Source organism: Suricata suricatta, chromosome 10 (assembly GCF_006229205.1).
Source record: "Suricata suricatta isolate VVHF042 chromosome 10, meerkat_22Aug2017_6uvM2_HiC, whole genome shotgun sequence".
Classification (NCBI taxonomy): domain Eukaryota; kingdom Metazoa; phylum Chordata; class Mammalia; order Carnivora; family Herpestidae; genus Suricata; species Suricata suricatta.
Window position 1 is genome coordinate 26,877,687 of NC_043709.1, and position 13,259 is coordinate 26,890,945.

The 13,259-nt window shown below is 42.5% G+C and overlaps 1 pseudogene; it reads left to right on the plus strand.

Annotated features, from left to right (window-relative positions):
- The first annotated feature begins 6,270 nt into the window (after positions 1-6,270).
- Positions 6,271-6,400, plus strand: LOC115305751 (annotated as a pseudogene).
- The last annotated feature ends 6,859 nt before the right edge of the window (positions 6,401-13,259 follow it).

Consider the following 13,259-nt stretch of genomic DNA (forward strand, 5'->3'; position numbering starts at 1 on the left):
GGTGGTGATGGGGGAGGGCACTTATGGGGAAGAGCACTGGGTGTTGTATGGAAAACAATTTGACAATAAAATATTATGGAAAAAAAGATTGAGACATTGAGAAACTAGCTCAGGATCACACAGCGAGGAGCTGACATTTGAATCTGCTGGAAACAAGGGTTTGATAGAATTCAATTCAATTTGTGAGCAATCATTGATTGCATTTGAAGCCAGATATGCCACCGTCTCTTGAGAAACTTTACCTCTGTTCTTCTAGGAGATTGATCTAGTATATCTATTTTAACCTGCTCGGGCTATCAATACAGCTTGCCCCATATGGAGTTTCCTGTCCCTCACTAGTGAGACCTTTCCCAAGCACGTGCATTTGCTTTTGCAGGTCAGTTCTCCCCCGCCTCCCCAAAATGTTGTTATGCATTTATGCTTCCCACCACCTGACAGAAGACAGATCGTCCCTGAGGTGTAAGTGCCAGGCTCACAGCTCGCTGGATATATACTGTCACCACACACATCGAAGCACTCTTCATTGAAAAAACCAAATACTTATTTGCCCGGCTATCTGAAAGCAGAGTGTTCTTATGAAATCTTTTGTAAGGCAAAATGACATAAAGCAAAGAAATGATTACAATTAATTGATTGATTTTTATTTACTATTAATGTATATGGAAAAATTTTGAGCATTCCCAGACCCAAAAAATAACCTCTCTTAGGCTTTTCTGGAAAATACCTTAGGACATATCTTGCTAATGGTTGCACAAAATAAATCGAGATAAAGCACAGATGCTCACAGGCACAGCTCAAAATTCTGGCGGCTGGATACTGAGGTGCTGAGTGTGGTTCTGGGGGGATGCTGGCGGGGGAGGAGCTTGGTGGGGCGACTCTCTGCTCCGGGTGCACATGCTTCTATAAGCCTCACTGCAAAACAAATGAACGTTATTTTTACTTCCCACCTTTTTTTGTAACAGCAAAAATCCTATTCAAATTTCTTTCAGTTAGAGAAAACAGGTAGTAAAATGCAGGTCTTTAGTACAAGTGAAGTGGTGTAATGCAAACATTCAAAAAGTAGGGAATGCTTGGGGAGACTATGGGAAATTGACAAAGACGGCTTTCACATGATTTGATGATATTGGGTTAAAATATCTTTGCTTTATTGGGCCCCTGAATGGCTCAGTTGGTTGTGTCTGACTCTTGGTGTCAGGTGAGGTCATAATCTTGCAGTTTCGTGAGTTTGAATCCTGCCTCCGGCTCTGTGCTGGCAGTGCATAGCTTGTTTGGATTCTCTTTCTCCCTCTCTTTCTGCATGTGCTGCCTCCGTCTCTCTCAAAATAAATAATATATGTTAAAAAAATCTCTATTTTTCATCTCTTATCAGATCAGAATATGCTATCTTGCAAGTTGCTATTTTGAATTGTGAGTTTCAGGAATCTTTTTTTTGTTTTTTTAGGAAGTAGGAGACTCTCTTCCCAACTATTCATGGATCATCAACTGAATTGGAAAGAAAATCTCCCTAAATTGTTGAATGTGATGTGGTATTTTTATTTATTTAATGTTTATTTACTTTTGAGAGAGAGACAGAGAGAGACAGAGAGACAGAGCATGAGCGTGGGAGGGGCAGAGAGAGGGAGACACAGAATGTGAAGCAGGCTCCAGACTCTGAGCTCAATGCGGGGCTTGAACTCATAGACCATGAGATCATGACCTGAGCTGAAGTCAGAAGCTCAAGCATCTGAGCCACCCAGGTGCCCCTGTGATTTGGTATTTTAAAGAAGAGAGTGTCAGGGAGAGGAATCACAATCCATGTTAAAGAGGGGGAAAGGGGGCTAGAGACAAGAGGAAGTAAATTTATTGAATACTGACTATCCCAGCCATGTAGCTTGACGCTGGCTAACTTTGTTTTCTTCATCCATCTCAATCATCCTACAAGGTACCTTCTACACACACACACCACCACCACCACCACCACCACCACCACCACCACAACTCGAAGAGCAGTGCTTTGTCTTGGTTCCAACAGCTGTTGGGTGGTGCAGCTCGGATTTGAGCTGCCTAGGTCTCCCTGGGCGCTTTTCACTATAGTGCCCAATCTCCTCAAAGCAGGACTCTATTTTGGTGCTGGAGAGTGAAGAATGAGAAAGCATACCATCCTGTACTCAAGAGGCTTACGATGTATCTAGGAGACGTACAGATTTAAAAAGTCAAGAACAACCTATGCTGGCCACTAGGCTAGGCAATACAACAAAGCTATAGGAGCACCAGGAGCCATTGATTATGGGGTCCCAGTGAAGGAGAGACTGGAGTGAGCCTTAGAGGGAATCTGATGACTTAGAAACATGGACAAGAGGCTAGCAACTGGCCAAGAAAGGGGATCATCCTGAGCTAAAAATATCCATGCTGTATTGAGAGAAGAGGGTGGGTGCAGGGGGTAGTTGCTGCTACCTTTGGAAGGTGCATGAGACCCTTGCTCCTCAAAGTGTGGTTTAAGCACCTGCCACCACCACCATCTGAGAGCATGTCAACAATGTGGAGTCTTGGGCCCCATGCCAGAGCCATTAAATCAGAATCTGTATTTTAACAAGATTCACCATGCAGTTTGGAGGCTGAAAAGTTCAAGTCTGAAAAGAACTGCCTGAGAGAAGTAGATCTGCTCCTCTCTCATTTTCTTCTTTTAGATCCCAAAATAAGAGGGATGAGGACTAGCCTTTCCCAGCAACGTGGATGGAGCCAGACAGTGTTATGCTAAGCGAAATAAGCCAATCAGAGAAAGACAAATACCGTATGATTACACTCATATGTGGAATTTAAGAAGTAAAACAGAAGAATTTATGGGGAAAGAGAAGAGAAGGAAAAAAACTACAAGAGACTCTTAGTGAGAGAAAACAAACTGAAGGTTGAAGCAGGGAGGTGGGTGAGGGAATGGCTGGATGGGGTGATGGGCATTAGGACAGCACTAGTGATGAGCACTGGGTACTGTATGCAAGTGATGAATCACTGGACTCTACTGCTGACACCAATACTGCACTGTATGTTAACTAAAGTTTAAATTTAAAATAAGGGAAAAACCCCAGAAAGACTGAAGAAGGCTAAAACTTCTTTCTGCTGTCTGTCTCCTTTCTCTTTCTGTAGAGGCCCAGGTGGCTCTTGGTAACCTCGGGGACTTGAGCGATGCTTCCTTTTTATTGCTTTGCCTAAAACCCAACATCCTCTTTCTGTGACTTCTGTGCGTCACTCTCTTCTTCCTCTGCACTGGCATTCACTGATCTGTGAATGTCACACTCAAGAATGTGGAGCAAATGCATTGTGTACACAAATATCTACAAAATGGAACAACTCGATTGTCTTCCCGGGAGGCAGCTGCAAACAACCAGGTTGTTTGTCAAAGTGACTGACCTGTGCATAATATAGAATGTTCTGCGTTAGCATCGCCCATGTTAAGCAGTGGGGTTTGAAAGGGCCATGCTACCCTCAGTGGGACCATTTGGAAATTGAGCACCTTCAGAAGAGAGAGGCAGCCTTCTAGTTCAGGCCCTGCCTTGTCGTGTTTACCCAGCGTGTTTAATTCAGACTCCTCATTCCTACTGACTTTATTGATCTTCAGACTTGGGACTGCAGCTCCCCTGTGGGAAGATTCTAGGTTTAGGGAAAGCTGGGGGGGGGGGGGCGGGGAACAAGACACTGTACACATAAATTGTTGGGAGGCACTTCTGGTTTCCAGTCTGACACTTGGAATTTGTCACCTTCATCTCTACAACAAGAACAAAATTGAAGCAACCGGACCCCAGCGACTCTTAGATCCTTCAGAGAACTGAGGTCACCGGGCAACCACTGTCCCCACAAACTGGACAGACAGCCAGATGGATCAAGAGACGTTCAGCTTACCAGGGGCAGAAGCCTTTGCAGAAACTGGTACCAGAGGCAGAAAACCAAGACCGTGATTGAGAAGTCGCTAGAGGCTCTGTGTGGATACATTTAAAAATGAAAACCTCCCTGGGGGCCTGATCTGCCGGGGGTCCGGGTGGGCATTTTTGTGAGTTTTATGTCCAGGAGTCCCCATCAGGTTCCCAGGGCGGAGGTGAATAGATCCTTCCCAGCTTCCTGCAGGGAGAGTGGGTAAGTAGGCATTTTGAGCCCTTCACTCTCTTTAACAAGGCCCGCCCTCAAAGGAAACTATTCTTACCCGAGCCTGACCCACAGGGGTTTTACCGAGGGCTAGCCAACCTAGGAAAGGGAAATACCCAGCTCAGGTGAAATGAGAGACTGAGACCTAATCATAAGGCTTCAGAGTGCTACCCTCCAACCCCACACCGGGCCAGCGCACCCATAATGCTCCTGACAATTACAGCGAAAGAACCGCCCCTGGGACTCTCACGGACGAGTCTCTAAGAAAGCCCATCGTGAAATGACAAAAACCAGGATGTGAAAGAAAACTTTAGCCGCTGACACCAGTGTGACAGCAAAGAGTAAACACAGCCTAACTCCCAGCCAGATGAACAAAACCTTGGTAACTTATATCAATGCACAGATGGTCAAGGCTTATTTACATAAACTGGGGGGAAACTAGTGAAGGTAGTCACTTGACCAGAGGTAGTTTCAGCTCGCATAGCAGAACGTTCTAGGTTCTCTGCTTAGAAATGAAACAAAAGACAGAGAGAAACAGACGTGCGGTTTTAGGATTTGGAGAGGAGGGAAAATCACCTTCCTTGCAAAGCTCTGCCCTCTTTGACCCCGACAGTTGTCATCTTGCCACAAGCAATTATTTATTTGCAGCTCTCACTTCCCCGTGAAATACACCTCAGCTGACATTTTAGAGATTACAGAATCCAGTGCACTTATTGGTTACGAGTCGTCAAGATCTCTATGGAAGGTTTATAGTCTGTTGTGGTAATGAGTCACTTAATTAATGTTGAAAGTTTGTAGTGATAACTCTATCTTGACAATTCTTATATGTTCCAGTTTCTCTCCAGTCTCTTTGCCCAACCTGCCTGCCAATGTGTGGGTGTCATGGGAAACAAAGTTCCTGAGAGCCAAGGACATCTACCCTCCAGTTTTGATTTTGCTATGCATTTGGTGGGACTCAGTTTTTCCAGCTGTGAAACAGGATAATAATAGCAGACCTATTTCAGCCCCACAGTGAGGATCAAATAAAGTGGTGACTTATACCGATGCACAGTTATCAATGTCCATAAGTTTATGAGGGTAGATGTTCATAATATGGTGGGAATAAAGAAAAATCACTGAAATTAAAGGTCATTCAGATGCAACTTGAACGTTAATCCTCTGAAAGCACGAACATTTTAGTAGAAACCATGCATTTCTCTGTTTCATTTTTTTCCTGATTTCTATACCTTCTTATGAGACTCCCCATTTCATCTCCTTTCCTACCCCTGTATAGAGCCCCACTTATGTTTTGAAGATATTTGGAGAAAAACAGAGTTTTAAAATTTGAAAACATCTTTGGGGCACTCTGGGCAGCTGAAAATGGGCTGTATGTAGATTTTCTCTAAAAGGAAACTAAGTAAAACACTCTTGACATGGCAAACAAACAGCTATCCTGAGGGTAATATTTTTCAGGGCTGAGTGTAAATGAAACAAAAACAACAAAACCCCATGGTGATTTTTCCCCCAAACACAAAAGAAGCTTAAAAAAAACCCAAACAAACACATTTCTTACCCCAAACACATTTTGAATCATACTAAATTGAAAACTATTGTGCAAACTATTGGGGCCATTTGAGGATCACATCAGGCATCTGCCTAAAAATCTTACCACTTACATGTAACACACAATTTCTGGTTCTGAGCAAGAATAAATCATTCTAGTGATCCAGGAGAGGGCAAAATTGGAAAAAATACAGTGTTAGTCACATTTCCCCAGGCATGTGTCATGAAGGCCAACTTGTGAGAGGGAAGACACCAGGTTTAGGATTGGTACCGTTGTTCATGTTCTGGCTGGATGTGGGAGATGTACCAGATCTTAGAGCCCTACGTTTGATCTGGGACTTGAGACTAGTTCTGTGCACAACTGACCTACTTGACTAAATGAAGAAAATAGATTGATGCCAGGACTATTCATGTCTTCAAAATAATGTGAGCTGAAATGCAAGTTCTAACAGAGCTATCTATGAACTATGAATTACATGCTAATCAGTCTTCCAGTGTCTTCTACACCTACTCTCTGGTAAGCAGGAAATCATAGATGGTAAGAAATTCTGGAGTCAGACAGTAAATTTCTGAATCTCTCTGCCTCAGTATCCTCATCTAAAAAACAGTGATATGATTGCTTCTTTGTCTTTTGGCTAAGATCAAGTGTTGTATCTGTTCTTATCAGTAAAAAACAGTGATATGAAAATACTAGTACTCAACTTGCAGGGTTGTTGTAACATTAAAAGAGACATTAGAACATTATGCAAAACAAAACACCTAGACTTGTGTCCTGTCCATGGTAGTCACTGTTACACACTCTCTTCTCTTTTCCTGTTCTATCCCAAGCCTTCTAGGTATGCTTATTCCTTCTTTGCAATTTCGCCTGGTCTCAAGATGATATGCAATAGCCTATGTGCTAAGCATGGCCCAATGAAAGCTTTTCCATGGCTTCAATTATATAAGGGCTTTGCCAGAGCACCACTTCCCAGCTCTAATGTGCATATGGTAGTCCGTGGGGATCAAGATAAAAAGCAGGTCTTGATTCAATAGATTTGAGTGCATCCCTAGGAGATTCTGCATTTCTAAGAGGCCCTGATGCTGTGGGTCTCTAGACCACACTTTGAGTAATAAGAAGCTAGGGAACTAGCTATCCAAATTGACCAACCTTTTTTTTGGGGGGGGGGTGGCAGGACTTGAGGATTGCTTTCTTCAGTAGGATACTAATGGTCTATAGCCTGCAAGAAATCAGATCCTGATCCAGCTATGGAATCCAGCTGCCAGATAGACTCCTCATATGGCTGCATCTCTTTGTATGCAAACTTTAAAATTAATTACATTAACTCAAACTAAGTTTATTGTGATGAATGGCCCATGTGTGGCTCAGTCGGGAGAAATTTTATATTTAAAGAAGCTTGGTCCATGGATAAAATGTGAGGCTAAATATTTTAAGTTGATATAAGTGGGAGGAAAGAAACTTTGCTGGCAGCCTGGAAACTACAAGACAGTCATTTACAACGTCAAAGCTGGCCAATGGCTGGTTCACTAAAACAAGTGACAAGGTGTACCTGGGTGGCTCAGTCGGTTGAGCATTGTATTTGTGATTTCAGCTCAAGTCGTGATCTCATAGTCATGAGCTTGAGCCCGATTTGGGCTCAGAGTGGAGTATGGAGCCTGCTTGAGATTCTCTCTCTCTCCCTCTCTCTCTCTCTCTCTCTCTCCATTACACACACACACACACACACACACACACACACACACACACACAGTAAATAAATAAATATATATATAAATACATAAATACACTTAAAGAAAAAAATGAGTTCTGAATTCAGGCAATCTCTTCCCCATCAAATATGGAAATAGCATGTGAAATAATGGTATCCAAAATCCATGTTCACTCAGAATCTTATTTGGAAATAGGGTTTTTGCAGATGTAACTAGTTAAAATGAGGTTATTAGAATTAGAGTGGGCCCCAACGCAATCACTGGTGTCTTTATAAGAAGTGCCTCCTGGAGATACAGAGGGACAGCCACAGAGAGGGATGTGGAATGAGATACCCAGGGCGGTGCCATGTGGCTCTGGAGGCAGGGACTGAAATCATGTTTCCTCCAGCCAAAGAACACCAAAAATGGTCAGCTAACGCCAGAAGCTAGGGGACGGTCTTGGAGTGGATATGCCCTCTGAGACTCCAAAAGGAACCACATTCTGCAGACACTTGGATTTTGAACTTCTTTTGAAATGAGAGAAAATATATTTCTATTGTTTAAACTATCTGTTTGCAGTCATTTGTTACATCAGCCCTAGGAAACGAATGCACGATCTGGGAAGAAACAAGTTCGCTCCTGGAGCTCCTGGAGCTCAGTGTTCCAAGGCTTTCTGCCCTTTTTATCTCCCGCAGCTGAGTTGGTGGTGGAGAAGTTGGGTGCATACATGGGAATACTGCTGAGGTAGACACCCTGGCTTTCTCTGCTCTCTTAGATTAATAGTGACAGGGGAGAAGACAGGCAACCTATTCCTCTTTGGTTCAAGGGTTAATCCTATTAGAGGAAAGACAATTGAGTGCTCCTAAAAGAGGGTTCAACCAGGTGCTCAGCTTTTACATCTGGCCAAATTGCCCAGACACAAACTCCACCACATGGCTAGCTCTATGGTGAGGCAGGCAGCAAAGGTGACCCAGTTGTGGGAAGAGCACTGAATGGGGCCTCCTGGGAGTTATGCCCTTGGATGTGATCTAACGGAGGGGATGAGAGATGCTCAGGGGTGAAGGAGGATACAGTTAGTAAAAAGAATGGAAGTGGTCCAATCGTCAGTGCTATTTTAACCTTGGAGGCATTTTGGGTCGAGGATTCTTGTCTCTGCATGGATGCTAGTCTTGCCTCCCAGGCTTTCACAACCTCAGGCAACTTGGAAACTTTTGCTTTGACTAGTGAGGAGCCTGAGATCCACATTTATCTCAAGAAAACATACTCAATTAAGAAAAACATACTCCCCACCCATGATTATTCTATATTCAGTAACACTGTTTAAACATAGGCCTCCTGCCAAAAGGCTCTTCAGTCTTCAGTCTGTTTAAACAAAATGAGGGAAATGCCTAAAATTATTCTTTTCCCATTTCCAGCCTAATGCTTTCATGGTTTAAGGCAGTACAATGCACTCAGAAAGCAACTTCTACAGAAATTAAAATACCCTATTGAGATCCTCCTAATACACTGCTAATCTGCTAAGGTTGGATGAAAATTGCATCATCAGGTGCTTGAGGGCATGGTCAAGATGAATGCATGCATAGGAGGAAAGTTACGCCCCACTGTCTAACCGGCAGCAAGCGCACCAGGTTTGGAAGAACCTTCTGAGTTCAAGGTCTTCCAGTTACTAGGAACCTTGAAAGCATTTTTTAAATGTCTCTGAGCCTCACTTTGTTTTATGTAAATGAATTACTTCTGAGTTTCCAGACAAGACTGTCTAACAGATTCATAAGTCATGTAATAGATCAGCTAACCAAGAAATGATTCAGACTCAATCAGACTCATTGTCTGAATGCAAAGATGATAAAGGAAGAACGTTGCTTTGAGCTGCTTCATTGTTTTTATTGTTTACAAAACCATTTTCCTTTCTCTAGGAAGTTCCTCTTTCTCTGATTTTTTTTAATGTAACCTGAACTATATTTAAACTGGTACCAGCCCACCTCGCTTTTTACCAAATATGGACTGACTCACAGCATACTCCGGAACTGTAATCTGGATTTGGGCTCATGACTCTAGAGTTCCCTGCCCACCTTTGTCTCTAACCATTTAGACAATTAGGGCAAATGCAAGTTTTAGTTCCAGAAGATTCTAGCGTTGCTGGAACTTGGACCATAGTCTCAGCATTTCCTGGCAATTCAAATTCACATAGAGTAGCCATCATCCATAATATAGCTCATCCCTCAGCAATGTGATGTAGGACAACAAAAACAACAAAATATTTTGAGTATTATATGGATAAAACAAGACAGTAATTTGAATAGCTTTTTAAAAATCTGAGAGCTCTATAAAAATGTCTTAAAATTCAGTATATTCTTCTTTTGATAAGAACATTCTGAGCAATAGAAGCTGGCTGTGTTCTCTGGTGGCATGCTTTTCAACCTTCTAGACTTATCCCCAGCCTATCAGTTGTATGAGAGACGCAGTGCCTTCAGAGCACTAGGGATGTCTATATTTACTTCTTCAATGAATATTTCTTGAGCACCTATTATATAATTAGTAATCTTCTAAGAGCTAGGTATCACACAGAGATAAAAAGAAAGTCAGAATGTCCTCATGGAACTTCCATTCTAGTAGTGGAGACCAACAATTAAAAAAAACCAATATAATATTTCAGTCAAATTGGTTTCATTTTATTTAGAAGAAACATCACTTCTCGGCCTTTTGGCTAAGATCAAGTGTAGAAGATAAGAAACAAAAGAACAACAACTTCAGATAGTCAGTTTGCGAAGGCGTCTCTGAAGAGAGATATTTTAACTGTGACCAAAGGATGAGAAAGAGACCTATATGCCGAAGGCCTGAGGGGAAGAATGTTCTAGGAAGAGGGATTTGCCGATGGTGTGAAATGGCAGCTGAACAGAAGGATGTGCCACTGCAGTGAGGTGAATGGGGGAGAGATGCTAATAGGAAGGTTTAAGAGGGGCCAAGGGTGACATCTTACAAGAACCTGCAGGGGCCACTTTTCTGGATTTGAATCCGAAGTTGATAGAGGCCATTGGACGAAGTTAAGGCACAAGTGTGATTTAAATCACTCAGAATCACTCGGAGTTCTGTGAGGAAAACAAGTTATAGGAGGACAAAAACAAAACCAGAGAAGCAGTTACAGAACTGTTGCCATTCTCCCCACAAAAGCTGGTTTTGGTTTGTAGTCACAAGGAAGCAGACAAAAAATGGAGCAAAGCAAATAGAACTGAAATATTTGGGAGTTCATGGAACAGGACTCACTGAGGGATTAGACAGTTGTAGAAGGTGGGATGAAAAAAGGGAAGAATTAGGAGTTGTTTACTTCTGTGTCCCTAGCCTAAGCTTAGCACAATGCCCAGCACGTAGTAAATGCTCAATAAACATGTTCAGAATTGTTTTATTTTCTCCCATCAAAAACCAAGTCTCCGAAATGGATGACCAGGGAAAGAATGAAAGGGTATAGAAAATAAATAAAAGGAGCCCCTAGAGAATGAATAAAAGGGGGAAATGGACACAAAGCTTCCTTTTCGGTGAAGCTGGAAATGACTTTACTGTCAGCAGATCAAGGTCAAAATCTTCTTTTATGTCTCTCTCTGCAGGTGGCTTTCCAATAAATGTCTAAGGACGTCCCAGGCCTGCAGAGGCTGAATTGAATATTGCACGATGAAGAAGGGATGGAACTCTATATAGAAAAGACATTTTAAAGTTCTCTTGTGATTTGGGCCATAATTTTTCATCATTTCCTTGCCTGAGCTTGAAGAGAGAGTTTCAGAATAAAGAAAAGACTACGAAGCAGATAGTCTGAACATGATAGAACCAAGCGCTTTTGTCCTAGTACGTTGATTCTGATACTACAGAGGACCCCTTGTTAGCACTCAACAGCCACTGGTATTAGCATTGGAATCGCATACGTGCACAGACACAGTCCTTTTCCCTGAGACTCCCGGCAAACCCCTGAGACTCCCGGCAAACCCCTGAGATAGGCCATGTCATCCTTGCAAAGATTTTAAATGGGAAGCACAAATATTTCCACACTTCAAACCAATGAGGTTAAATAAAAATAGATGAGGGCCATACATATTAAATACTAATATAAGTGATTGCAGATATCCATACTTTGATTGGCACTCATGGTTTAATTCAGGACCTTTTAGAAATTCTGACATTATTGGAAAGGGGTTTTGGGCATCCATATTCATCCCTGGTCTTTCTTCCAAGGTTCAATTTATGGGCCACTTAAACAAAAAAAAAAGTCCTGCTCTCTCTTCATGTGCTTTTGAGCAGTGCCTTCAAAATTCCCTCTAAGTGAACTTGAAAAGAAAGTGCACTTGCTTTTATGCTAATTCCATTTGGGGTCTAAAAATGACATTGACAACTTCAGCGTCACCCTTTCTCCTCTGGGCTCCAGGACAGACTCACCTGTGTGTGATTGATGGATAGGCTTTGCTCCGAACGAGTCACATCATATGCATCTCAATTCTACTCAGCACAGAGAGGTGCATGGGTTCTCTTTATTTTCTGTCTCTAACTACGCTCTGTCTCTGCTCTTTCAGCCAAATACGATCTGAAATACTGATAGCTTCAAAACATGTAGGTTTATTAAAAGATGACCCAACTATTGCAAGGCTTAAAGACAACAATAAAGGTTGGTAAATGGAAAGGAAGTATAATTCTAAGGCAGTGGCAAGTGATGTCACTAAACACTGACCTAGAGACCGAAAGGTCTTTGGGACGGTCCCTCAAATCAGGTGTCTGCCTTCTCGTTCTCTTTACGGTCAGCTCTGAAACGAGAATCTTCTCCGGAGGTGCACTGAGTTCATAGACTTGCACAGTGTGGGAATAACTTCCTTGGTGGGATGCATAAACGGCCACTCACCTGTACTTGTGGCACGGTTTCTAAAAATGCCTTGGGTGTTCTTACTATACTTTGCAACTGCCCTCTCTCCCCTAACCTGGAGTGAGGAGACTGCAGCTTTTATACAGCCCATTTATTTTACAGGAAGTCCACAACAGATATTTTATTTCTCTCTGACACCCTATCCCTTCCTCAGGTAGAAGTGATGGCTCCTCCCTTCAGATCACTTGGTACCTATAGTTACTCCTCTAGCCTCCTACACACGATAATAGTTTTTCACCCTTAGTCATATATACTATGCTGTCTATTTCCCCCTACTAGTCTCCTGAAGAGAAGACACTGAGATTTATTTGTAGTTTTATTTCCAAATGCATGAGGTCGTTGCTGTTTTGGTGCTCTGCTCACATGGAAGGATCAGGAAAAATTCTATTAACTGTATTAAAATCCTGTTATATCTTGCTCCATCAGCATCCTATAAAGTATGAAAGCACAAAGCACACACACACACACACACACACACACACCCCAAAGCCATTCAAACACATCCATTCTTTACTGTTCCAGGTCATTGAATGGAGTGTAGAGGGTTTTATGGGACCACACACACAACACATCACACTTTTATCAACCCCACGTTGTCCTAGCAGTAAAACAAAGAGGAGAAATGTAGGGGGTCCTGAGACTCCGACATGCTGAGTTTGGGACAATGTGCTTCTGGTTTGGGAGGGAAACACTGTTGAAATTCTGGAAGCTCAGCCCCCCTGGCCACAACCAAGGAAGCGACTGCTTGTCTCTTGTTGTTTCTGTCAGGTAACACCTTATCTTAACATTTCTACCTCTGTGGCGACAGAGGAGCCGGTGGCTTTCATTATCTTACATGAACTTTCTTGAGGTCAACCGATGCTGTTTATAAATTTTAAGCAGCCAAGTCAGAAACCTGAAGTCAGTGCCATCATTTCCAAAGAACAACCTTAGTCAACTAAACCCCTTACCTTTGAATGTCAAATTCCTAAAAATATAGCATTTAAACCTATTCTTCAGCACAATTTATTGGGTTACCAGG